Here is a 24,685-nt window from a genome sequence, read left to right on the forward strand (position 1 = left end):
TGACGAGGCCTGAGCTCCCGCCCACAGCGCAGACCCCCAAGGCGTTGGAGACCCCACCAGGCTGCTTGCGAAGAGCGCAAGAGGATTCCTTGTGCTCGCGAGACAGCCGGGTTCCACGGGGCTACGGGGCGGAATCTGCGAGTGCCAGGCCCTTGCAGCCATTGGGTCGGAGCCACTCTCCGGAGGCTCTCAAGCACCGGGGACCGGGTCCTGACGAAGCGGCGCTGCACGGCGAGAGACGGGTACCTCGCCCAGGGCAGCCGGTGGGTGGTGTGCCTGGCCGTAGTGGTGGACAGCGACCTGGCATTCCGAGCTCGGCCCTGGGGCAGCCGTGGGCCCGAGCCACCTTGGGCTTCCAGGGTAGGGGCTCCGATCCTTGGCTCCCAGGTGGGACCATGGGTGTGTAGGCGGCGTCCTGGCCACAACTCCCTGACCGCCCCCCTCGGCTCCCGTGCAAGGGAGACAGCGGAGACACGTCAAAACCCTGTGCTCCGTGCCATGTTCACGGACCTTTCTGCCGACGGTGGTGCTGAACCAGGGGCCTAGATCTCCCTTGTTTGGGGATGCCCTGGTAAGGGCAGCTGGGGCCCTGGGCCCTGCTCCGTCGTCTCGCACATCAGCCATGCGTGGTTCGGCCGTATGCCCGGCCCCCACCGGCCAGGACGTTGGGAAAGGTAGCCCTCGCCCGTCCGGCCGGTGCCCCGGACCAGGGCTTTTGGACAGCTGGTCTCTCCGTCTCTCCTCAGAACCGCATCCACAAGCGGGGAGATCTCCCGCACCAGCTCGGCTTGCCTGGCCCGGCCCTGCCCACAGGTCCAATGTCTCAGGACACCGGCTCATGGCGCAGTCCGCCACGCAGCCCCGGTAAGCAGGTTCTGGGGGCGACGCGACCGCACGCATCGCCGCCAACCTGCTTGGGTCAATGATGACAACTCAAATGGTCTCGAAGAGCGGTGATGACCTAAAAATCATGCTCAATAGGATTACGCTGAGGCCCAATGCAGGCGTCTGTGCCGGGATCAGCATCCCCCGGAGCCTCGGGGCCCTGGAGGGGCGCTGCCGTTGGGAGCTTGAGGCCAAGGATACCCCGGGCATCCCTGCTCCTGCTCTGGAAAGCCCGTCCACGTCAGGGGCCCCTCAAAGTGTGGAGGCAGCCCACCCGGCCTAGAGACTGAATCCCCTCCCCTCCCCTGGACAGCTCCCTGGGAGCCATGCCTTAGGAACCCTTGTCTCCTTGTGTCTTGCAGCGGGCCTTGGGCGCCAGGTGGTAGGCGCGGCGTTGGCCACGACAGGTGAGTGGGAGACTCTGGGCTTGGCGAGAGATGGCAGACGCCATGGGCGTCGTCCGCGAAGCCAGAGTCACGGCACGGGGCTCTGGCTCCACCACTGAGCTACGGGTGGAGGCCCCCGTTGTCCACACAGCGTTGGCTGGCGCGTGATCAGGCTCCCTTGAGCCATCCCAGGTGCAGGGAACGCGAACATTGGGCCGCGGGAACTGGCCGGGACTGGATCCCGGGGGGATGCCGCCATAGATCCGCGTGGCCCTGAGGCCTCCTTGGACCTCCCATTGTGTCCTGTGCGCCCGTGAGGAGACGGGTTCGGGAGACCCTTGGCGTCAGGGACTTCTGTCCCCCTCAGCGAGTGGCGGTTGCTCGAGCCAACCCCAGCGCATGTTTCTTGAGGCTGGAGCGGGCAGAGCTCCTGCCCTAGGCACCAGACTCCCAAGGACTTTGGGAGCCTGGGAGGCTGCTGAAGTACAGCCCTCGATGTTTGCTTGGGCTGCCGATGGAGCATGGTTTAGCTGGACGTGGGCAAGAATGGGCGAGCCCCAGGCCACAGCGGGCATTGGGCGAGAGCCTGTCGGGCCAGGCCCCCAGAGGAGGGGCCGCCACGCGGGGAGACTCTGGACCCTGTTGCAGGGCGGGCATTGGTCCCCTGCCTCCCGCTGGCGGGAGACCGTGACCCGCGACTCCCTCTCCAGACGTGGACCGTCGGGGCATGGGGGCCAACGTTGGCTGCGAGTGCCAGCGCCCGGATGCACGGACGGCAGCCGGGCCAATCTGGGGTTGGCGTCTGCCTGGCCATAAGTTCTGGGGCCGCCCCCGTTGTCTTGGGGCCCGGGAGGCATCGGGGGGGGGGGCACTCGATTACCTAGTGTTCCCGCCCACGTTGTGGGGCCTTTCTTAGCAAGGGGTGGTTCCCACAGGGGCCCTGATCTCCACAGTTTCTGGAGCCCCAGGGATGTACAGCGGCTCCCCAGGGCCCTTTTCCTTGCTTGCGGCGGCTCCGAGCCTTGGGTCGTTCGTTCCTCCACCCGCCTGGCCAGCAGCGGCCAGGGCTTCGGGCGTGACCAATCGTGGCCGCATGGGGCACGAGCCACGGAGCAGGCCGTTCTGACAGCTGGCCTCTCCCTCTGTCCTTAGAACCCCGTCCCCCAGGGAGGATCTCGCCTGGACGACCAAGTCTGGCTTCTCCCAGCCCCGCCCAAAGGGCCCGTGTCTCGGATCGCCGGGGCATGGCGCCGTCCCGACCGCTCCCTCGGTAAGGAGGGGTTCCGGGTGGGCAGGGACCTCACGCGTCGCCCCCGGCTTGCTTGGGTCAATGATGAGAACTCATATGGTCTCGAAGAGCGATGATGACCTAAAAATCATGCTCAATAGGATTACGCTGAGGCCCAGTGCAGGGGACAGTGCGGGGATCAGCAGCCCCCAGACCCTCGGGGCATTTGAGGGCGCGCTGCTGCAGTTGGGCGCTAGAGGAGAACGAATGCTCGAGCGTCTCCGCGCGTTGGGCCCGGAGCCCACGCACCTCTGCACGTGCCCACGGGGGTGTTCTGGCACTCAAGCTGGCCCACCGCCCCAATCCCCTTCTCAGGACAGCTCCCCGGGAGCCAGGGCTTCGCCATCCTCGTCTCCTCGTGTCCTTCGGCGGGCCTGGCCGGCTAGGTCCTCGGTGTGTCGACATGCAGCAGAGGGGAGCGGAAGCCTTGGGCTCGGAGGGAGGCCCGAGACGCCTTGGGAAGCGGGTAGCCCAGCAGTGACTCTGCAGCAGGCCGTGGGCGTGGGGTGGCGGTCATCGTGGTCCAGACGTCGTGGGACACCCCGGGAGCGGGTGCCCTTGAGCCATGCCAGGGGCAGGGAACGCGAGCGTGGGGCCGGGTGGCTGGCAAGACCCGGAAAGCGCAGAGTGGCCGCCATAGGATCAGGGGACCCTGAGGCCCCCTGATCCATCTGGGCGTGTCTCGTGGGCCTACGAACGTAGTGGACGTGAGACTTGTGGTCTCAGAAGCTTCTGTGATCTTCTGCCACGGGGTGTTGCTCGAGGCCCGGGACTTGGCTTGTTTCCGCGGACTGACGAGGTCTGAGCTCCTGCCCCACAGCGCAGACGCCCAAGGCGTTGGAGACCCCACCAGGCTGCTTGCGAAGAGCGCAAGAGGATTCCTTGTGCTCGCGAGACAGCCGGGTTCCACGGGGCTACGGGGCGGAATCTGCGAGGGCCAGGCCCTTGCAGCCATTGGGTCGGAGCCTCTCTCCGGAGGCTCTCAAGCACCGGGGACCGGGTCCTGACGAAGCGGCGCTGCACGGCGAGAGTCGGGTACCTCGCCCAGGGCAGCCGGTGGGTGGTGTGCCTGGCCGTAGTGGTGGACAGCGACCTGGCATTCCGAGCTCGGCCCTGGGGCAGCCGTGGGCCCGAGCCACCTTGGGCTTCCAGGGTAGGGGCTCCGATCCTTGGCTCCCAGGTGGGACCATGGGTGGGTAGGCGGCGTCCTGGCCACAACTCCCTGACCGCCCCCCTCGGCTCCCGTGCAAGGGAGACAGCGGAGACACGTCAAAACCCTGTGCTCCGTGCCATGTTCACGGACCGTTCTGTCGACGGTGGTGCTGACCCAGGGGCCTAGATCTCCCTTGTTTGGGGATGCCCTGGTAAGGGCAGCTGGGGCCCTGGGCCCTGCTCCGTCGTCTCGCACATCAGCCATGCGTGGGTCGGCCGTATGCCCGGCCCCCACCGGCCAGGACGTTGGGAAAGGTAGCCCTCGGCCGTCCGGCCGGTGCCCCGGACCAGGGCTTTTGGACAGCTGGTCTCTCCGTCTCTCCTCAGAACCGCATCCACAAGCGGGGAGATCGCCCGCACCAGCTCGTCTTGCCTGGCCCGGCCCTGCCCACAGGTCCAATGTCTCAGGACCCCGGCTCATGGCGCAGTCCGCCACGCAGCCCCGGTAAGCAGGTTCTGGGTGCGACGCGACCGCACGCATCGCCGCCAACCTGCTTGGGTCAATGATGACAACTCAAATGGTCTCGAAGAGCGGTGATGACCTAAAAATCATGCTCAATAGGATTACGCTGAGGCCCAATGCAGGCTTCTGTGCCGGGATCAGCATCCCCCGGAGCCTCGGGGCCCTGGAGGGGCGCTGCCGTTGGGAGCTTGAGGCCAAGGATCCCCCGGGGATCCCTGCTCCGGCCCTGGAAAGCCCGTGCACGTCAGGGGCCCCTCGAGGTGTGGAGGCAGCCCACCCGGCCTAGAGACTGAATCCCTTCCCCTCCCCTGGACAGCTCCCTGGGAGCCATGCCTTAGGAACCCTTGTCTCCTTGTGTCTTGCAGCGGGCCTTGGGCGCCAGGTGGTAGGCGCGGCGTTGGCCACGACAGGTGAGTGGGAGACTCTGGGCCTGGCGGGAGATGGCAGTCGCCATGGGCGTCGTCCGCGAAGCCAGAGTCACGGCACGGGGCTCTGGGTCCACCACTGAGCTACGGGTGGAGGCCCCCGTTGTCCACACAGCGTTGGCTGGCACGTGATCAGGCTCCCTTGAGCCATCCCAGGTGCAGGGAACGCGAACGTTGGGCCGCGGGAACTGGCCGGGACTGGATCCCGGGGGGATGCCGCCATAGATCCGCGTGGCCCTGAGGCCTCCTTGGACCTCCCTTTGTGTCCTGTGCGCCCGTGAGGAGACGGGTTCGGGAGACCCTTGGCGTCAGGGACTTCTGTCCCCCTCAGCGAGTGGCGGTTGCTCGAGCCAACCCCAGTGCATGTTTCTTGGGGCTAGAGCGGGTAGAGCTCCTGCCCTAGGCACCAGACTCCCAAGGACTTTGGGAGCCTGGGAGGCTGCTGAAGTACAGCCCTCGATGTTTGCTTGGGCTGCCGATGGAGCATGGTTTGGCTGGACGTCGGCAAGAATGGGCGAGCCACAGGCCACAGCGGGCATTGGGCGAGAGCCTGTCGGGCCAGGCCCCCAGAGGAGGGGCCGCCACGCGGGGAGACTCTGGACCCTGTTGCAGGGCGGGCATTGGTCCCCCTGCCTCCCGCTGGCGGGAGACCGTGACCCGCGACTCCCTCTCCAGACGTGGACCGTCGGGGCATGGGGGCCAACGTTGGCTGCGAGTGCCAGCGCCCGGATGCACGGACGGCAGCCGGGCCAATCTGGGGTTGACGTCTGCCTGGCCATAAGTTCTGGGGCCGCCCCCGTTGGCTCGGGGCCCGGGAGGCATCGGGGGGTGGTAACTCGATAACCTAGTGTTCCCGCCCACGTTGTGGGGCCATTCTTAGCAAGGGCTGGTTCCCACAGGGGCCCTGATCTCCACAGTTTCTGGAGGCCCAGGGATGTACAGCGGCTCCCCAGGGCCCTTTCCCTTGCTTGCGGCGGCTCCGAGCCTTGGGTCGTTCGTTCCTCCACCCGCCTGGCCAGCAGCGGCCAGGGCTTCGGGCGTGACCGATCGTGGCCGCATGGGGCACGAGCCACAGAGCAGGCCGTTCTGACAGCTGGCCTCTCCCTCTGTCCTTAGATCCCCGTCCCCCAGAGAGGATCTCGCCTTGACGACCAAGTCTGGCTTCTCCCAGCCCCGCCCAAAGGGCCCGTGTCTCGGATCGCCGGGGCATGGCGCCGTCCCGACCGCTCCCTCGGTAAGGAGGGGTTCCGGGTGGGCAGGGACCTCACGCGTCGCCCCCGGCTTGCTTGGGTCAATGATGAGAACTCATATGGTCTCGAAGAGCGATGATGACCTAAAAATCATGCTCAATAGGATTACGCTGAGGCCCAGTGCAGGGGACCGTGCGGGGATCAGCAGCCCCCAGACCCTCGGGGCATTTGAGGGCGCACTGCTGCAGCTGGGCGCTAGAGGAGAACGAACGCACGAGCGTCTGCGCGCGTTGGGCCCGGAGCCCAGGCGCCTCTGCGCGTGCCCACGGGGGTGTTCTGGCACTCAAGCTGGCCCACCGCCCCAATCCCCTTCCCAGGACAGCTCCCCGGGAGCCAGGGCTTCGCCATCCTCGTCTCCTCGTGTCCTTCGGCGGGCCTGGCCGGCTAGGTCCTCGGTGTGTCGACATGCAGCAGAGGTGAGCGGAAGCCTTGGGCTCGGAGGGAGGCCCGAGACGCCTTGGGAAGCGGGTAGCCCAGCAGTGACTCTGCAGCAGGCCGTGGGCTTGGGGTGGCGGTCCTCGTGGTCCAGACGTCGTGGGCCACCCCGGGAGCGGGTGCCCTTGAGCCATCCCAGGGGCAGGGAACGCAAGCGTGGGGCCGGGTGGCTGGCAAGACCCGTAAAGCGCAGAGTGGCCGCCATAGGATCAGGGGACCCTGAGGCCCCCTGATCCATCTGGGCGTGTCTCGTGGGCCTACGAACGTAGTGGACGTGAGACTTGTGGTCTCAGAAGCTTCTGTGATCTTCTGCCACGGGGTGTTGCTCGAGGCCCGGGACTTGGCTTGTTTCCGCGGGCTGACGAGGCCTGAGCTCCCGCCCCACAGCACAGACCCCCAAGGCGTTGGAGACCCCACCAGGCTGCTTGCGAAGAGCGCAAGAGGATTCCTTGTGCTCGCGAGACAGCCGGGTTCCACGGGGCTACGGGGCGGAATCTGCGAGGGCCAGACCCTTGCAGCCATTGGGTCGGAGCCTCTCTCCGGAGGCTCTCAAGCACCGGGGACCGGGTCCTGACGAAGCGACGCTGCACGGCGAGAGTCGGGTACCTCGCCCAGGGCAGCCGGTGGGTGGTGTGCCTGGCTGTAGTGGTGGACAGCGACCTGGCATTCAGAGCTCGGCCCTGGGGCAGCCGTGGGCCCGAGCCACCTTGGGCTTCCAGGGTAGGGGCTCCGATCCTTGGCTCCCAGGTGGGACCATGGGTGGGTGGGCGGCGTCCTGGCCACAAGTCCCTGACCGCCCCCCTCGGCTCTCGTGCAAGGGAGACAGCGGGGACACGTCAAAACCCTGTGCTCCGTGCCATGTTCACGGACCGTTCTGCCGACGGTGGTGCTGACCCAGGGGCCTAGATCTCCCTTGTTTGGGGATGCCCTGGTAAGGGCAGCTGGGGCCCTGGGCCCTGCTCCGTCGTCTCGCACATCAGCCATGCGTGGGTCGGCCGTATGCCCGGCCCCCACCGGCCAGGACGTTGGGAAAGGTAGCCCTCGGCCGTCCGGCCGGTGCCCCGGACCAGGGCTTTTGGACAGCTGGTCTCTCCGTCTCTCCTCAGAACCGCATCCACAAGCGGGGAGATCGCCCGCACCAGCTCGTCTTGCCTGGCCCGGCCCTGCCCACAGGTCCAATGTCTCAGGACCCCGGCTCATGGCGCAGTCCGCCACGCAGCCCCGGTAAGCAGGTTCTGGGGGCGACGCGACCGCACGCATCGCCGCCAACCTGCTTGGGTCAATGATGACAACTCAAATGGTCTCGAAGAGCGGTGATGAACTAAAAATCATGCTCAATAGGATTACGCTGAGGCCCAATGCAGGCATCTTTGCCGGGATCAGCATCCCCCGGAGCCTCGGGGCCCTGGAGGGACGCTGCCGGTGGGAGCTTGAGGCCAAGGATCCCCCGGGGATCCCTGCTCCTGCCCTGGAAAGCCCGTGCACGTCAGGGGCCCCTCGAGGTGTGGAGGCAGCCCACCCGGCCTAGAGACTGAATCCCCTCCCCTCCCCTGGACAGCTCCCTGGGAGCCATGCCTTAGGAACCGTTGTCTCCTTGTGTCTTGCAGCGGGCCTTGGGCGCCAGGTGGTAGGCGCGGCGTTGGCCACGACAGGTGAGTGGGAGACTCTGGGCCTGGCGGGAGATGGCAGACGCCATGGGCGTCATCCGCGAAGCCAGAGTCACGGCACGGGGCTCTGGCTCCACCACTGAGCTACGGGTGGAGGCCCCCGTTGTCCACACAGCGTTGGCTGGCGCGTGATCAGGCTCCCTTGAGCCATCCCAGGTGCAGGGAACGCGAACGTTGGGCCGCGGGAACTGGCCGGGACTGGATCCCGGGGGGATGCCGCCATAGATCCGCGTGGCCCTGAGGCCTCCTTGGACCTCCCTTTGTGTCCTGTGCGCCCGTGAGGAGACGGGTTCGGGAGACCCTTGGCGTCAGGGACTTCTGTCCCCCTCAGCGAGTGGCGGTTGCTCGAGCCAACCCCAGGGCATGTTTCTTGGGGCTGGAGCGGGCAGAGCTCCTGCCCTAGGCACCAGAGTCCCAAGGACTTTGGGAGCCTGGGAGGCTGCTGAAGTACAGCCCTCGATGTTTGCTTGGGCTGCCGATGGAGCATGGTTTGGCTGGACGTGGGCAAGAATGGGCGAGCCCCAGGCCACAGCGGGCATTGGGCGAGAGCCTGTCGGGCCAGGCCCCCAGAGGAGGGGCCGCCACGCGGGGACACTCTGGACCCTGTTGCAGGGCGGGCATTGGTCCCCTGCCTCCCGCTGGCGGGAGACCGTGACCCGCGACTCCCTCTCCAGACGTGGACCGTCGGGGCATGGGGGCCAACGTTGGCTGCGAGTGCCAGCGCCCGGATGCACGGACGGCAGCCGGGCCAATCTGGGGTTGGCGTCTGCCTGGCCATAAGTTCTGGGGCCGCCCCCGTTGGCTCGGGGCCCGGGAGGCATCGGGGGGGGGGCACTCGATAACCTAGTGTTCCCGCCCACGTTGTGGGGCCTTTCTTAGCAAGGGGTGGTTCCCACAGGGGCCCTGATCTCCACAGTTTCTGGAGGCCCAGGGATGTACAGCGGCTCCCCAGGGCCCTTTTCCTTGCTTGCGGCGGCTCCGAGCCTTGGGTCGTTCGTTCCTCCACCCGCCTGGCCAGCAGCGGCCAGGGCTTCGGGCGTGTCTGATCGTGGCCGCATGGGGTACGAGCCACAGAGCAGGCCGTTCTGACAGCTGGCCTCTCCCTCTGTCCTTAGAACCCCGTCCCCCAGGGAGGATCTCGCCTTGACGACCAAGTCTGGCTTCTCCCAGCCCCGCCCAAAGGGCCCGTGTCTCGGATCGCCGGGGCATGGCGCCGTCCCGACCGCTCCCTCGGTAAGGAGGGGTTCCGGGTGGGCAGGGACCTCACGCGTCGCCCCCGGCTTGCTTGGGTCAATGATGAGAACTCATATGGTCTCGAAGAGCGATGATGACCTAAAAATCATGCTCAATAGGATTACGCTGAGGCCCAGTGCAGGGGACCGTGCGGGGATCAGCAGCCCCCAGACCCTCGGGGCATTTGAGGGCGCGCTGCTGCAGCTGGGCGCTAGAGGAGAACGAACGCTCGAGCGTCTGCGCGCGTTGGGCCCGGAGCCCAGGCGCCTCTGCGCGTGCCCACGGGGGTGTTCTGGCACTCAAGCTGGCCCACCGCCCCAATCCCCTTCCCAGGACAGCTCCCCGGGAGCCAGGGCTTCGCCATCCTCGTCTCCTCGTGTCCTTCGGCGGGCCTGGCCGGCTAGGTCCTCGGTGTGTCGACATGCAGCAGAGGTGAGCGGAAGCCTTGGGCTCGGAGGGAGGCCCGAGACGCCTTGGGTAGCGGGTAGCCCAGCAGTGACTCTGCAGCAGGCCGTGGGCTTGGGGTGGCGGTCCTCGTGGTCCAGACGTCGTGGGCCACCCCGGGATCGGGTGCCCTTGAGCCATCCCAGGGGCAGGGAACGCGAGCGTGGGGCCGGGTGGCTGGCAAGACCCGGAAAGCGCAGAGTGGCCGCCATAGGATCAGGGGATCCTGAGGCCCCCTGATCCATCTGGGCGTGTCTCGTGGGCCTACGAACGTAGTGGACGTGAGACTTGTGGTCTCAGAAGCTTCTGTGATCTTCTGCCACGGGGTGTTGCTCGAGGTCCGGGACTTGGCTTTTTTCCGCGGGCTGACGAGGCCTGAGCTCCTGCCCCACAGCGCAGACGCCCAAGGCGTTGGAGACCACACCAGGCTGCTTGCGAATAGCGCAAGAGGATACCTTGTGCTCGCGAGACAGCCGGGTTCCACGGGGCTACGGGGCGGAATCTGCGAGTGCCAGGCCCTTGCAGCCATTGGGTCGGAGCCACTCTCCGGAGGCTCTCAAGCACCGGGGACCGGGTCCTGACGAAGCGGCGCTGCACGGCGAGAATCGGGTACCTCGCCCAGGGCAGCCGGTGGTTGGTGTGCCTGGCCGTAGTGGTGGACAGCGACCTGGCATTCCGAGCTCGGCCCTGGGGCAGCCGTGGGCCCGAGCCACCTTGGGCTTCCAGGGTAGGGGCTCCGATCCTTGGCTCCCAGGTGGGACCATGGGTGGGTAGGCGGCGTCCTGGCCACAACTCCCTGACCGCCCCCCTCGGCTCCCGTGCAAGGGAGACAGCGGAGACACGTCAAAACCCTGTGCTCCGTGCCATGTTCACGGACCGTTCTGTCGACGGTGGTGCTGACCCAGGGGCCTAGATCTCCCTTGTTTGGGGATGCCCTGGTAAGGGCAGCTGGGGCCCTGGGCCCTGCTCCGTCGTCTCGCACATCAGCCATGCGTGGGTCGGCCGTATGCCCGGCCCCCACCGGCCAGGTCGTTGGGAAAGGTAGCCCTCGGCCGTCCGGCCGGTGCCCCGGACCAGGGCTTTTGGACAGCTGGTCTCTCCGTCTCTCCTCAGAACCGCATCCACAAGCGGGGAGATCGCCCGCACCAGCTCGTCTTGCCTGGCCCGGCCCTGCCCACAGGTCCAATGTCTCAGGACCCCGGCTCATGGCGCAGTCCGCCACGCAGCCCCGGTAAGCAGGTTCTGGGGGCGACGCGACCGCACGCATCGCCGCCAACCTGCTTGGGTCAATGATGACAACTCAAATGGTCTCGAAGAGCGGTGATGACCTAAAAATCATGCTTAATAGGATTACGCTGAGGCCCAATGCAGGCGTCTGTGCCGGGATCAGCATCCCCCGGAGCCTCGGGGCCCTGGAGGGGCGCTGCCGTTGGGAGCTTGAGGCCAAGGATCCCCCGGGGATCCCTGCTCCGGCCCTGGAAAGCCCGTGCGCGTCAGGGGCCCCTCGAGGTGTGGAGGCAGCCCACCCGGCCTAGAGACTGAATCCCCTCCCCTCCCCTGGACAGCTCCCTGGGAGCCATGCCTTAGGAACCCTTGTCTCCTTGTGTCTTGCAGCGGGCCTTGGGCACCAGGTGGTAGGCGCGGCGTTGGCCACGACAGGTGAGTGGGAGACTCTGGGCCTGGCGGGAGATGGCAGACGCCATGGGCATCGTCCGCGAAGCCAGAGTCACGGCACGGGGCTCTGGCTCCACCACTGAGCTACGGGTGGAGGCCCCCGTTGTCCACACAGCGTTGGCTGGCGCGTGATCAGGCTCCCTTGAGCCATCCCAGGTGCAGGGAACGCGAACGTTGGGCCGCGGGAACTGGCCGGGACTGGATCCCGGGGGGATGCCGCCATAGATCCGCGTGGCCCTGAGGCCTCCTTGGACCTCCCTTTGTGTCCTGTGCGCCCGTGAGGAGACGGGTTCGGGAGACCCTTGGCGTCAGGGACTTCTGTCCCCCTCAGCGAGTGGCGGTTGCTCGAGCCAACCCCAGCGCATGTTTCTTGGGGCTGGAGCGGGCAGAGCTCCTGCCCTAGGCACCAGACTCCCAAGGACTTTGGGAGCCTGGGAGGCTGCTGAAGTACAGCCCTCGATGTTTGCTTGGGCTGCCGATGGAGCATGGTTTGGCTGGACGTGGGCAAGAATGGGCGAGCCCCAGGCCACAGCGGGCATTGGGCGAGAGCCTGTCGGGCCAGGCCCCCAGAGGAGGGGCCGCCACGCGGGGACACTCTGGACCCTGTTGCAGGGCGGGCATTGGTCCCCTGCCTCCCGCTGGCGGGAGACCGTGACCCGCGACTCCCTCTCCAGACGTGGACCGTCGGGGCATGGGGGCCAACGTTGGCTGCGAGTGCCAGCGCCCGGATGCACGGACGGCAGCCGGGCCAATCTGGGGTTGGCGTCTGCCTGGCCATAAGTTCTGGGGCCGCCCCCGTTGGCTCGGGGCCCGGGAGGCATCGGGGGGGGGGGTAACTCGATAACCTAGTGTTCCCGCTCACGTTGTGGGGCCTTTCTTAGCAAGGGGTGGTTCCCACAGGGGCCCTGATCTCCACAGTTTCTGGAGGCCCAGGGATGTACAGCGGCTCCCCAGGGCCCTTTTCCTTGCTTGCGGCGGCTCCGAGCCTTGGGTCGTTCGTTCCTCCACCCGCCTGGCCAGCAGCGGCCAGGGCTTCGGGCGTGACCAATCGTGGCCGCATGGGGCACGAGCCACGGAGCAGGCCGTTCTGACAGCTGGCCTCTCCCTCTGTCCTTAGAACCCCGTCCCCCAGGGAGGATCTCGCCTTGACGACCAACTCTGGCTTCTCCCAGCCCCGCCCAAAGGGCCCGTGTCTCGGATCGCCGGGGCATGGCGCCGTCCCGACCGCTCCCTCGGTAAGGAGGAGTTCCGGGTGGGCAGGGACCTCACGCGTCGCCCCCGGCTTGCTTGGGTCAATGATGAGAACTCATATGGTCTCGAAGAGCGATGATGACCTAAAAATCATGCTCAATAGGATTACGCTGAGGCCCAGTGCAGGGGACCGTGCGGGGATCAGCAGCCCCCAGACCCTCGGGGCATTTGAGGGCGCGCTGCTGCAGCTGGGCGCTAGAGGAGAACGAACGCTCGAGCGTCTGCGCGCGTTGGGCCCGGAGCCCAGGCGCCTCTGCGCGTGCCCACGGGGGTGTTCTGGCACTCAAGCTGGCCCACCGCCCCAATCCCCTTCCCAGGACAGCTCCCCGGGAGCCAGGGCTTCGCCATCCTCGTCTCCTCGTGTCCTTCGGCGGGCCTGGCCGGCTAGGTCCTCGGTGTGTCGACATGCAGCAGAGGTGAGCGGAAGCCTTGGGCTCGGAGGGAGGCCCGAGACGCCTTGGGAAGCGGGTAGCCCAGCAGTGACTCTGCAGCAGGCCGTGGGCTTGGGGTGGCGGTCCTCGTGGTCCAGACGTCGTGGGCCACCCCGGGAGCGGGTGCCCTTGAGCCATCCCAGGGGCAGGGAACGCGAGCGTGGGGCCGGGTGGCTGGCAAGACCCGGAAAGCGCAGAGTGGCCGCCATAGGATCAGGGGATCCTGAGGCCCCCTGATCCATCTGGGCGTGTCTCGTGGGCCTACGAACGTACTGGACGTGAGACTTGTGGTCTCAGAAGCTTCTGTGATCTTCTGCCACGGGGTGTTGCTCGAGGCCCGGGACTTGGCTTTTTTCCGCGGGCTGACGAGGCCTGAGCTCCTGCCCCACAGCGCAGACGCCCAAGGCGTTGGAGACCACACCAGGCTGCTTGCGAATAGCGCAAGAGGATACCTTGTGCTCGCGAGACAGCCGGGTTCCACGGGGCTACGGGGCGGAATCTGCGAGGGCCAGGCCCTTGCAGCCATTGGGTCGGAGCCTCTCTCCGGAGGCTCTCAAGCACCGGGGACCGGGTCCTGACGAAGCGGCGCTGCACGGCGAGAGTCGGGTACCTCGCCCAGGGCAGCCGGTGGGTGGTGTGCCTGGCTGTAGTGGTGGACAGCGACCTGGCATTTAGAGCTCGGCCCTGGGGCAGCCGTGGGCCCGAGCCACCTTGGGCTTCCAGGGTAGGGACTCCGATCCTTGGCTCCCAGGTGGGACCATGGGTGGGTGGGCGGCGTCCTGGCCACAAGTCCCTGACCGCCACCCTCGGCTCTCGTGCAAGGGAGACAGCGGGGACACGTCAAAACCCTGTGCTCCGTGCCATGTTCACGGACCGTTCTGCCGACGGTGGTGCTGACCCAGGGGCCTAGATCTCCCTTGTTTGGGGATGCCCTGGTAAGGGCAGCTGGGGCCCTGGGCCCTGCTCCGTCGTCTCGCACATCAGACATGCGTGGGTCGGCCGTATGTCCGGCCCCCTCCGGCCAGGACGTTGTGAAAGGTAGCCCTCGGCCGTCCGGCCGGTGCCCCGGACCAGGGCTTTTGGACAGCTGGTCTCTCCGTCTCTCCTCAGAACCGCATCCACAAGCGGGGAGATCGCCCGCACCAGCTCGTCTTGCCTGGCCCGGCCCTGCCCACAGGTCCAATGTCTCAGGACCCCGGCTCATGGCGCAGTCCGCCACGCAGCCCCGGTAAGCATGTTCTGGGGGCGACGCGACCGCACGCATTGCCGCCAACCTGCTTGGGTCAATGATGACAACTCAAATGGTCTCGAAGAGCGGTGATGACCTAAAAATCATGCTCAATAGGATTACGCTGAGGCCCAATGCAGGCGTCTGTGCCGGGATCAGCATCCCCCGGAGCCTCGGGGCCCTGGAGGAACGCTGCCGTTGGGAGCTTGAGGCCAAGGATCCCCCGGGGATCCCTGCTCCTGCCCTGGAAAGCCCGTGCACGTCAGGGGCCCCTCGAGGTGTGGAGGCAGCCCACCCGGCCTAGAGACTGAATCCCCTCCCCTCCCCTGGACAGCTCCCTGGGAGCCATGCCTTAGGAACCCTTGTCTCCTTGTGTCTTGCAGCGGGCCTTGGGCGCCAGGTGGTAGGCGCGGCGTGGGCCACGACAGGTGAGTGGGAGACTCTGGGCCTGGCGGGAGATGGCAGACGCCATGGGCGTCGTCCGCGAAGCCAGAGTCACGGCACGGGGCTCTGGCTCCACCACTGAGCTACGGGTGGAGGCCCCCGTTGTCCACACAGCGGTGGCTGGTGCGTGATCAGGCTCCCTTGAGCCATCCCAGGTGCAGGGAACGCGAACGTTGGGCCGCGGGAACTGGCCGGGACTGGATCCCGGGGGGATGCCGCCATAGATCCGCGTGGCCCTGAGGCCTCCTTGGACCTCCCTTTGTGTCCTGTGCGCCCGTGAGGAGACGGGTTCGGGAGACCCTTGGCGTCAGGGACTTCTGTCCCCCTCAGCGAGTGGCGGTTGCTCGAGCCAACCCCAGCGCATGTTTCTTGGGGCTGGAGCGGGCAGAGCTCCTGCCCTAGGCACCAGACTCCCAAGGACTTTGGGAGCCTGGGAGGCTGCTGAAGTACAGCCCTCGATGTTTGCTTGGGCTGCCGATGGAGCATGGTTTGGCTGGACGTGGGCAAGAATGGGCGAGCCCCAGGCCACAGCGGGCATTGGGCGAGAGCCTATCGGGCCAGGCCCCCAGAGGAGGGGCCGCCACGCGGGGACACTCTGGACACTGTTGCAGGGCGGGCATTGGTCCCCTGCCTCCCGCTGGCGGGAGACCGTGACCCGCGACTCCCTCTCCAGACGTGGCCCGTCGGGGCATGGGGGCCAACGTTGGCTGCGAGTGCCAGCGCCCGGATGCACGGACGGCAGCCGGGCCAATCTGGGGTTGGCGTCTGCCTGGCCATAAGTTCTGAGGCCGCCCCCGTTGGCTCAGGGCCCCGGTAGGCATCGGGGGGGGGGGTAACTCGATAACCTAGTATTCCCGCCCACGTTGTGGGGCCTTTCTTAGCAAGGGGTGGTTCCCACAGGGGCCCTGATCTCCACAGATTCTGTAGGCCCAGGGATGTACAGCGGCTCCCCAGGGCCCTTTTCCTTGCTTGCGGCAGCTCCGAGCCTTGGGTCGTTCGTTCCTCCACCCGCCTGGCCAGCAGCCGCCAGGGCTTCGGGCGTGACCGATCGTGGCCGCATGGGGTACGAGCCACAGAGCAGGCCGTTCTGACAGCTGGCCTCTCCCTCTGTCCTTAGAACCCCGTCCCCCAGGGAGGATCTCGCCTTGACGACCAAGTCTGGCTTTTCCCAGCCCCGCCCAAAGGGCCCGTGTCTCGGATCGCCGGGGCATGGCGCCGTCCCGACCGCTCCCTCGGTAAGGAGGGGTTCCGGGTGGGCAGGGACCTCACGCGTCGCCCCCGGCTTGCTTGGGTCAATGATGAGAACTCATATGGTCTCGAAGAGGGATGATGACCTAAAAATCATGCTCAATAGGATTACGCTGAGGCCCAGGGCAGGGGACCGTGCGGGGATCAGCAGCCCCCAGACCCTCGGGGCATTTGAGAGCGCGCTGCTGCAGCTGGGCGCTAGAGGAGAACGAACGCTCGAGCGTCTCCGCGCGTTGGGCCCGGAGCCAGGCGCCTCTGCGCGTGCCCACGGGGGTGTTCTGGCACTCAAGCTGGCCCACCGCCCCAATCCCCTTCCCAGGACAGCTCCCCGGGAGCCAGGGCTTCGCCATCCTCGTCTCCTCGTGTCCTTCGGCGGGCCTGGCCGGCTAGGTCCTCGGTGTGTCGACATGCAGCAGAGGTGAGCGGAAGCCTTGGGCTCGGAGGGAGGCCGGAGACGCCTTGGGAAGCGGGTAGCCCAGCAGTGACTCTGCAGCAGGCCGTGGGCTTGGGGTGGCGGTCCTCGTGGTCCAGACGTCGTGGGCCACCCCGGGAGCGGGTGCCCTTGAGCCATCCCAGGGGCAGGGAACGCGAGCGTGGGGCCGGGTGGCTGGCAAGACCCGGAAAGCGCAGAGTGGCCGCCATAGGATCAGGGGACCCTGAGGCCCCCTGATCCATCTGGGCGTGTCTCGTGGGCCTACGAACGTAGTGGACGTGAGACTTGTGGTCTCAGAAGCTTCTGTGATCTTCTGCCACGGGGTGTTGCTCGAGGCCCGGGACTTGGCTTGTTTCCGCGGGCTGACGAGGCCTGAGCTCCCGCCCCACAGCGCAGACGCCCAAGGCGTTGGAGACCCCACCAGGCTGCTTGCGAAGAGCGCAAGAGGATTCCTTGTGCTCGCGAGACAGCCGGGTTCCACGGGGCTACGGGGCGGAATCTGCGAGGTCCAGGCCCTTGCAGCCATTGGGTCGGAGCCTCTCTCCGGAGGCTCTCAAGCACCGGGGACCGGGTCCTGACGAAGCGGCGCTGCACGGCGAGAGTCGGGTACCTCGCCCAGGGCAGCCGGTGGGTGGTGTGCCTGGCCGTAGTGGTGGACAGCGACCTGGCATTCAGAGCTCGGCCCTGGGGCAGCCGTGGGCCCGAGCCACCTTGGGCTTCCAGGGTAGGGGCTCCCATCCTTGGCTCCCAGGTGGGACCATGGGTGGGTGGGCGGCGTCCTGGCCAACAGTCCCTGACCGCCCCCCTCGGCTCCCGTGCAAGGGAGACAGCGGGGACACGTCAAAACCCTGTGCTCCGTGCCATGTTCACGGACCGTTCTGCCGACGGTGGTGCTGACCCAGGGGCCTAGATCTCCCTTGTTTGGGGATGCCCTGGTAAGGGCAGCTGGGGCCCTGGGCCCTGCTCCGTCGTCTCGCACATCAGCCATGCGTGGGTCGGCCGTATGCCCGGCCCCCACCGGCCAGGACGTTGGGAAAGGTAGCCCTCGGCCGTCAGGCCGGTGCCCCGGACCAGGGCTTTTGGACAGCTGGTCTCTCCGTCTCTCCTCAGAACCGCATCCACAAGCGGGGAGAACGCCCGCACCAGCTCGTCTTGCCTGGCCCGGCCCTGCCCACAGGTCCAATGTCTCAGGACCCCGGCCCATGGCGCAGTCCGCCACGCAGCCCCGGTAAGCAGGTTCTGGGGGCGACGCGACCGCACGCATCACCGCCAACCTGCTTGGGTCAATGATGACAACTCAAATGGTCTCGAAGAGCGGTGATGTCCTAAAAATCATGCTCAATAGGATTACGCTGAGGCCCAATGCAGGCGTCTGTGCCGGGATCAGCATCCCCCGGAGCCTCGGGGCCCTGGAGGGGCGCTGCCGTTGGGAGCTTGAGGCCAAGGATCCCCCGGGGATCCCTGCTCCTGCCCTGGAAAGCCCGTGCACGTCAGGGGCCCCTCGAGGTGTGGAGGCAGCCCACCCGGCCTAGAGACTGAATCCCCTCCCCTCCCCTGGACAGCAGCCTGGGAGCCATGCCTTAGGAACCCTTGTCTCCTTGTGTCTTGCAGCGGGCCTTGGGCGCCAGGTGGTAGGCGCGGCGTTGGCCACGACAGGTGAGTGGGAGACTCTGGGCCTGGCGGGAGATGGCAGACGCCATGGGCGTCGTCCGCGAAGCCAGAGTCACGGCACGGGGCTCTGGCTCCACCACTGAGCTACGGGTGGAGGCCCCCGTTGTCCACACAGCGTTGGCTGGCGCGTGATCAGGCTCCCTTGAGCCATCCCAGGTGCAGGGAACGCGAACGTTGGGCCGCGGGAACTGGCCGGGACTGGATCCCGGGGGGATGCCGCCATAGATCCGCGTGGCCCTGAGGCCTCCTTGGACCTCCCTTTGTGTCCTGTGCGCCCGTGAGGAGACGGGTTCGGGAGACCCTTGGCATCAGGGACTTCTGTCCCCCTCAGCGAGTGGCGGTTGCTCGAGCCAACCCCAGCGCATGTTTCTTGGGGCTGGAGCGGGCAGAGCTCCTGCCCTAGGCACCACACTCCCAAGGACTTTGGGAGCCTGGGAGGCTGCTGAAGTACAGCCCTCGATGTTTGCTTGGGCTACCGATGGAGCATGGTTTGGCTGGACGTGGGCAAGAATGGGCGACCCCAGGCCACAGCGGGCATTGGGCGAGAGCCTGTCGGGTCAGGCCCCCAGAAGAGGGGCCGCCACGCGGGGAGACTCTGGACCCTGTTGCAGGGCGGGCATTGGTCCCCTGCCTCCCTCTGGCGGGAGACCGTGACCCGCGACTCCCTCTCCAGACGTGGACCGTCGGGGCATGGGGGCCAACGTTGGCTGCTAGTGCCAGCGCCCGGATGCACGGACGGCAGCCGGGCCAATCTGGGGTTGGCGTCTGCCTGGCCATAAGTTCTGGGGCCGCCCCCGTTGGCTCGGGGCCCGGGAGGCATCGGGGGGGGGGGGCACTCGATAACCTAGTGTTCCCGCCCACGTTGTGGGGCTTTTCTTAGCAAGGGGTGGTTCCCACAGGGGCCCTGATCTCCACAGTTTCTGGAGGCCCAGGGATGTACAGCGGCTCCCCAGGGCCCTTTTCCTTGCTTGCGGCGGCTCCGAGCCTTGGGTCGTTCGTTCCTCCACCCGCCTGGCCAGCCGCGGCCAGGGCTTCGGGAGTGACCGATCGTGGCCGCATGGGGCACGAGCCACAGAGCAGGCCGTTCTGACAGCTGGCCTCTCCCTCTGTCCTTAGAACCCCGTCCCCCAGGGAGGATCTCGCCTTGACGACCAAGTCTGGCTTCTCCCAGCCCCGCCGAAAGGGCCCGTGTCTCGGATCGCGGGGGCATGGCGCCGTCCTGACCGCTCCCTCGGTAAGGAGGGGTTCCGGGTGGGCAGGGACCTCACGCGTCGCCCCCGGCTTGCTTGGGTCAATGATGAGAACTCATATGGTCTCGAAGAGCGATGATGACCTAAAAATCATGCTCAATAGGATTACGCTGAGGCCCAGTGTAGGGGACCGTGCGGGGATCAGCAGCCCCCAGACCCTCGGGGCATTTTAGGGCGCGCTGCTGCAGCTGGGCGCTAGAGGAGAACGAACGCTCGAGCGTCTCCTCGCGTGGGGCCCGGAGCCCAGGCGCCTCTGCGCGTGCCCACGGGGGTGTTCTGGCACTCAAGCTGGCCCACCGCCCCAATCCCCTTCCCAGGACAGCTCCCCGGGAGCCAGGGCTTCGCCATCCTCGTCTCCTCGTGTCCTTCGACGGGCCTGGCCGGCTAGGTCCTCGGTGTGTCGACATGCAGCAGAGGGGAGCGGAAGCCTTGGGCTCGGAGGGAGGCCCGAGACGCCTTGGGAAGCGGGTAGCCCAGCAGTGACTCTGCAGCAGGCCGTGGGCGTGCGGTGGCGGTCATCGTGGTCCAGACGTCGTGGGACACCCCGGGAGCGGGTGCCCTTGAGCCATGCCAGGGGCAGGGAACGCGAGCGTGGGGCCGGGTGGCTGGCAAGACCCGGAAAGCGCAGAGTGGCCGCCATAGGATCAGGGGACCCTGAGGCCCCCTGATCCATCTGGGCGTGTCTCGTGGGCCTACGAACGTAGTGGACGTGAGACTTGTGGTCTCAGAAGCTTCTGTGATCTTCTGCCACGGGGTGTTGCTCGAGGCCCGGGACTTGGCTTGTTTCCGCGGACTGACGAGGTCTGAGCTCCTGCCCCACAGCGCAGACGCCCAAGGCGTTGGAGACCCCACCAGGCTGCTTGCGAAGAGCGCAAGAGGATTCCTTGTGCTCGCGAGACAGCCGGGTTCCACGGGGCTACGGGGCGGAATCTGGGAGGGCCAGGCCCTTGCAGCCATTGGGTCGGAGCCTCTCTCCGGAGGCTCTCAAGCACCGGGGACCGGGTCCTGACGAAGCGGCGCTGCACGGCGAGAGTCGGGTACCTCGCCCAGGGCAGCCGGTGGGTGGTGTGCCTGGCCGTAGTGGTGGACAGCGACCTGGCATTCCGAGCTCGGCCCTGGGGCAGCCGTGGGCCCGAGCCACCTTGGGCTTCCAGGGTAGGGGCTCCGATCCTTGGCTCCCAGGTGGGACCATGGGTGGGTAGGCGGCGTCCTGGCCACAACTCCCTGACCGCCCCCCTCGGCTCCCGTGCAAGGGAGACAGCGGAGACACGTCAAAACCCTGTGCTCCGTGCCATGTTCACGGACCGTTCTGTCGACGGTGGTGCTGACCCAGGGGCCTAGATCTCCCTTGTTTGGGGATGCCCTGGTAAGGGCAGCTGGGGCCCTGGGCCCTGCTCCGTCGTCTCGCACATCAGCCATGCGTGGGTCGGCCGTATGCCCGGCCCCCACCGGCCAGGACGTTGGGAAAGGTAGCCCTCGGCCGTCCGGCCGGTGCCCCGGACCAGGGCTTTTGGACAGCTGGTCTCTCCGTCTCTCCTCAGAACCGCATCCACAAGCGGGGAGATCGCCCGCACCAGCTCGTCTTGCCTGGCCCGGCCCTGCCCACAGGTCCAATGTCTCAGGACCCCGGCTCATGGCGCAGTCCGCCACGCAGCCCCGGTAAGCAGGTTCTGGGTGCGACGCGACCGCACGCATCGCCGCCAACCTGCTTGGGTCAATGATGACAACTCAAATGGTCTCGAAGAGCGGTGATGACCTAAAAATCATGCTCAATAGGATTACGCTGAGGCCCAATGCAGGCTTCTGTGCCGGGATCAGCATCCCCCGGAGCCTCGGGGCCCTGGAGGGGCGCTGCCGTTGGGAGCTTGAGGCCAAGGATCCCCCGGGGATCCCTGCTCCGGCCCTGGAAAGCCCGTGCACGTCAGGGGCCCCTCGAGGTGTGGAGGCAGCCCACCCGGCCTAGAGACTGAATCCCTTCCCCTCCCCTGGACAGCTCCCTGGGAGCCATGCCTTAGGAACCCTTGTCTCCTTGTGTCTTGCAGCGGGCCTTGGGCGCCAGGTGGTAGGCGCGGCGTTGGCCACGACAGGTGAGTGGGAGACTCTGGGCCTGGCGGGAGATGGCAGACGCCATGGGCGTCGTCCGCGAAGCCAGAGTCACGGCACGGGGCTCTGGGTCCACCACTGAGCTACGGGTGGAGGCCCCCGTTGTCCACACAGCGTTGGCTGGCACGTGATCAGGCTCCCTTGAGCCATCCCAGGTGCAGGGAACGCGAACGTTGGGCCGCGGGAACTGGCCGGGACTGGATCCCGGGGGGATGCCGCCATAGATCCGCGTGGCCCTGAGGCCTCCTTGGACCTCCCTTTGTGTCCTGTGCGCCCGTGAGGAGACGGGTTCGGGAGACCCTTGGCGTCAGGGACTTCTGTCCCCCTCAGCGAGTGGCGGTTGCTCGAGCCAACCCCAGTGCATGTTTCTTGGGGCTAGAGCGGGCAGAGCTCCTGCCCTAGGCACCAGACTCCCAAGGACTTTGGGAGCCTGGGAGGCTGCTGAAGTACAGCCCTCGATGTTTGCTTGGGCTGCCGATGGAGCATGGTTTGGCTGGACGTGGGCAAGAATGGGCGAGCCACAGGCCACAGCGGGCATTGGGCGAGAGCCTGTCGGGCCAGGCCCCCAGAGGAGGGGCCGCCACGCGGGGAGACTCTGGACCCTGTTGCAGGGCGGGCATTGGTCCCCTGCCTCCCGCTGGCGGGAGACCGTGACCCGCGACTCCCTCTCCAGACGTGGACCGTCGTGGCATGGGGGCCAACGTTGGCTGCGAGTGCCAGCGCCCGGATGCACGGACGGCAGCCGGGCCAATCTGGGGTTGGCGTCTGCCTGGCCATAAGTTCTGGGGCTGCCCCCGTTGGCTCGGGGCCCGGGAGGCATCGGGGGGTGGTAACTCGATAACCTAGTGTTCCCGCCCACGTTGTGGGGCCTTTCTTAGCAAGGGCTGGTTGCCACAGGGGCCCTGATCTCCACAGTTTCTGGAGTCCCACGGATGTACAGCGGCTCCCCAGGGCCCTTTTCCTTGCTTGCGGCGGCTCCGAGCCTTGGGTCGTTCGTTCCTCCACCCGCCTGGCCAGCAGCAGCCAGGGCTTCGGGCGTGACCGATCGTGGCCGCATGGGGTACGAGCCACAGAGCAGGCCGTTCTGACAGCTGGCCTCTCCCTCTGTCCTTAGATCCCCGTCCCCCAGAGAGGATCTCGCCTTGACGACCATGTCTGGCTTCTCCCAGCCCCGCCCAAAGGGCCCGTGTCTCGGATCGGCGGGGCATGGCGCCGTCCCGACCGCTCCCTCGGTAAGGAGGGGTTCCGGGTGGGCAGGGACCTCACGCGTCGCCCCCGGCTTGCTTGGGTCAATGAGGAGAACTCATATGGTCTCGAAGAGCGATGATGACCTGAAAATCATGCTCAATAGGATTACGCTGAGGCCCAGTGCAGGGGACCGTGCGGGGATCAGCAGCCCCCAGACCCTCGGGGCATTTGAGGGCGCGCTGCTGCAGCTGGGCGCTAGAGGAGAACGAACGCTCGACCGTCTGCGCGCGTTGGGCCCGGAGCCCAGGCGCCTCTGCGCGTGCCCACGGGGGTGTTCTGGCACTCAAGCTGGCCCACCGCCCCAATCCCCTTCCCAGGACAGCTCCCCGGGAGCCAGGGCTTCGCCATCCTCGTCTCCTCGTGTCCTTCGGCGGGCCTGGCCGGCTAGGTCCTCGGTGTGTCGACATGCAGCAGAGGTGAGCGGAAGCCTTGGGCTCGGAGGGAGGCCCGAGACGCCTTAGGAAGCGGGTAGCCCAGCAGTGACTCTGCAGCAGGCCGTGGGCTTGGGGTGGCGGTCCTCGTGGTCCAGACGTCGTGGGCCACCCCGGGAGCGGGTGCCCTTGAGCCATCCCAGGGGCAGGGAACGCGAGCGTGGGGCCGGGTGGCTGGCAAGACCCGGAAAGCGCAGAGTGGCCGCCATAGGATCAGGGGATCCTGAGGCCCCCTGATCCATCTGGGCGTGTCTCGTGGGCCTACGAACGTAGTGGACGTGAGACTTGTGGTCTCAGAAGCTTCTGTGATCTTCTGCCACGGGGTATTGCTCGAGGCCCGGGACTTGGCTTTTTTCCGCGGGCTGACGAGGCCTGAGCTCCTGCCCCACAGCGCAGACGCCCAAGGCGTTGGAGACCACACCAGGCTGCTTGCGAATAGCGCAAGAGGATACCTTGTGCTCGCGAGACAGCCGGGTTCCACGGGGCTACGGGGCGGAATCTGCGAGTGCCAGGCCCTTGCAGCCATTGGGTCGGAGCCACTCTCCGGAGGCTCTCAAGTACCGGGGACCGGGTCCTGACGAAGCGGCGCTGCACGGCGAGAGTCGGGTACCTCGCCCAGGGCAGCCGGTGGGTGGTGTGCCTGGCCGTAGTGGTGGACAGCGACCTGGCATTCCGAGTTCGGCCCTGGGGCAGCCGTGGGCCCGAGCCACCTTGGGCTTCCAGGGTAGGGGCTCCGATCCTTGGCTCCCAGGTGGGACCATGGGTGGGTAGGCGGCGTCCTGGCCACAACTCCCTGACCGCCCCCCTCGGCTCCCGTGCAAGGGAGACAGCGGAGACACGTCAAAACCCTGTGCTCCGTGCCATGTTCACGGACCGTTCTGCCGACGGTGGTGCTGAACCAGGGGCTTAGATCTCCCTTGTTTGGGGATGCCCTGGTAAGGGCAGCTGGGGCCCTGGGCCCTGCTCCGTCGTCTCGCACATCAGCCATCGTGGGTGGCCGTATGCCCGGCCCCCACCGGCCAGGACGTTGGGAAAGGTAGCCCTCGGTCGTCCGGCCGGTGCCCCGGACCAGGGCTTTTGGACAGCTGGTCTCTCCGTCTCTCCTCAGAACCGCATCCACAAGCGGGGAGATCGCCCGCACCAGCTCGTCTTGCCTGGCCCGGCCCTGCCCACAGGTCCAATGTCTCAGGACCCCGGCTCATGGCGCAGTCCGCCACGCAGCCCCGGTAAGCAGGTTCTGGGTGCGACGCGACCGCACGCATCGCCGCCAACCGTCTTGGGTCAATGATGACAACTCAAATGGTCTCGAAGAGCGGTGATGACCTAAAAATCATGCTCAATAGGATTACGCTGAGGCCCAATGCAGGCGTCTGTGCCGGGATCAGCATCCCCCGGAGCCTCGGGGCCCTGGAGGGGCGCTGCCGTTGGGAGCTTGAGGCCAAGGATCCCCCGGGGATCCCTGCTCCGGCCCTGGAAAGCCCGTGCACGTCAGGGGCCCCTCGAATGTGGAGGCAGCCCACCCGGCCTAGAGACTGAATCCCCTCCCCTCCCCTGGACAGCTCCCTGGGAGCCATGCCTTAGGAAC

The 24,685-nt window shown here is 67.0% G+C and overlaps 15 non-coding genes across 15 annotated transcripts; all 15 read left to right on the forward strand.

Annotated features, from left to right (window-relative positions):
* The first annotated feature begins 916 nt into the window (after window positions 1-916).
* LOC131837577 (small nucleolar RNA SNORD115) lies at window positions 917-997 on the forward strand. The gene has a single exon (XR_009356175.1). It is a non-coding gene; the product is annotated as a small nucleolar RNA SNORD115 (small nucleolar RNA).
* Window positions 998-2,595: 1,598 nt separating this feature from the next.
* LOC131837501 (small nucleolar RNA SNORD115) lies at window positions 2,596-2,676 on the forward strand. The gene has a single exon (XR_009356102.1). It is a non-coding gene; the product is annotated as a small nucleolar RNA SNORD115 (small nucleolar RNA).
* Window positions 2,677-4,268: 1,592 nt separating this feature from the next.
* Window positions 4,269-4,349, forward strand: LOC131837578 (small nucleolar RNA SNORD115). Its single transcript, XR_009356176.1, has one exon. It is a non-coding gene; the product is annotated as a small nucleolar RNA SNORD115 (small nucleolar RNA).
* A 1,598-nt stretch (window positions 4,350-5,947) lies between these two features.
* Window positions 5,948-6,028, forward strand: LOC131837502 (small nucleolar RNA SNORD115). Its single transcript, XR_009356103.1, has one exon. It is a non-coding gene; the product is annotated as a small nucleolar RNA SNORD115 (small nucleolar RNA).
* A 1,592-nt stretch (window positions 6,029-7,620) lies between these two features.
* LOC131837639 (small nucleolar RNA SNORD115) lies at window positions 7,621-7,701 on the forward strand. Its single transcript, XR_009356234.1, has one exon. It is a non-coding gene; the product is annotated as a small nucleolar RNA SNORD115 (small nucleolar RNA).
* Window positions 7,702-9,298: 1,597 nt separating this feature from the next.
* On the forward strand, window positions 9,299-9,379 carry LOC131837503 (small nucleolar RNA SNORD115). Its single transcript, XR_009356104.1, has one exon. It is a non-coding gene; the product is annotated as a small nucleolar RNA SNORD115 (small nucleolar RNA).
* A 1,592-nt stretch (window positions 9,380-10,971) lies between these two features.
* LOC131837635 (small nucleolar RNA SNORD115) lies at window positions 10,972-11,052 on the forward strand. The gene has a single exon (XR_009356230.1). It is a non-coding gene; the product is annotated as a small nucleolar RNA SNORD115 (small nucleolar RNA).
* Window positions 11,053-12,651: 1,599 nt separating this feature from the next.
* LOC131837504 (small nucleolar RNA SNORD115) lies at window positions 12,652-12,732 on the forward strand. Its single transcript, XR_009356105.1, has one exon. It is a non-coding gene; the product is annotated as a small nucleolar RNA SNORD115 (small nucleolar RNA).
* Window positions 12,733-14,324: 1,592 nt separating this feature from the next.
* LOC131837579 (small nucleolar RNA SNORD115) lies at window positions 14,325-14,405 on the forward strand. The gene has a single exon (XR_009356177.1). It is a non-coding gene; the product is annotated as a small nucleolar RNA SNORD115 (small nucleolar RNA).
* Window positions 14,406-16,005: 1,600 nt separating this feature from the next.
* On the forward strand, window positions 16,006-16,086 carry LOC131837468 (small nucleolar RNA SNORD115). Its single transcript, XR_009356066.1, has one exon. It is a non-coding gene; the product is annotated as a small nucleolar RNA SNORD115 (small nucleolar RNA).
* A 1,591-nt stretch (window positions 16,087-17,677) lies between these two features.
* On the forward strand, window positions 17,678-17,758 carry LOC131837645 (small nucleolar RNA SNORD115). The gene has a single exon (XR_009356240.1). It is a non-coding gene; the product is annotated as a small nucleolar RNA SNORD115 (small nucleolar RNA).
* A 1,598-nt stretch (window positions 17,759-19,356) lies between these two features.
* LOC131837506 (small nucleolar RNA SNORD115) lies at window positions 19,357-19,437 on the forward strand. The gene has a single exon (XR_009356106.1). It is a non-coding gene; the product is annotated as a small nucleolar RNA SNORD115 (small nucleolar RNA).
* A 1,592-nt stretch (window positions 19,438-21,029) lies between these two features.
* On the forward strand, window positions 21,030-21,110 carry LOC131837580 (small nucleolar RNA SNORD115). Its single transcript, XR_009356178.1, has one exon. It is a non-coding gene; the product is annotated as a small nucleolar RNA SNORD115 (small nucleolar RNA).
* Window positions 21,111-22,707: 1,597 nt separating this feature from the next.
* LOC131837632 (small nucleolar RNA SNORD115) lies at window positions 22,708-22,788 on the forward strand. The gene has a single exon (XR_009356228.1). It is a non-coding gene; the product is annotated as a small nucleolar RNA SNORD115 (small nucleolar RNA).
* Window positions 22,789-24,378: 1,590 nt separating this feature from the next.
* On the forward strand, window positions 24,379-24,459 carry LOC131837581 (small nucleolar RNA SNORD115). Its single transcript, XR_009356179.1, has one exon. It is a non-coding gene; the product is annotated as a small nucleolar RNA SNORD115 (small nucleolar RNA).
* Window positions 24,460-24,685: the final 226 nt, after the last annotated feature.

The sequence above is a fragment of the Mustela lutreola genome, chromosome 7, assembly GCF_030435805.1.
Source record: "Mustela lutreola isolate mMusLut2 chromosome 7, mMusLut2.pri, whole genome shotgun sequence".
Classification (NCBI taxonomy): Eukaryota; Metazoa; Chordata; class Mammalia; order Carnivora; family Mustelidae; genus Mustela; species Mustela lutreola.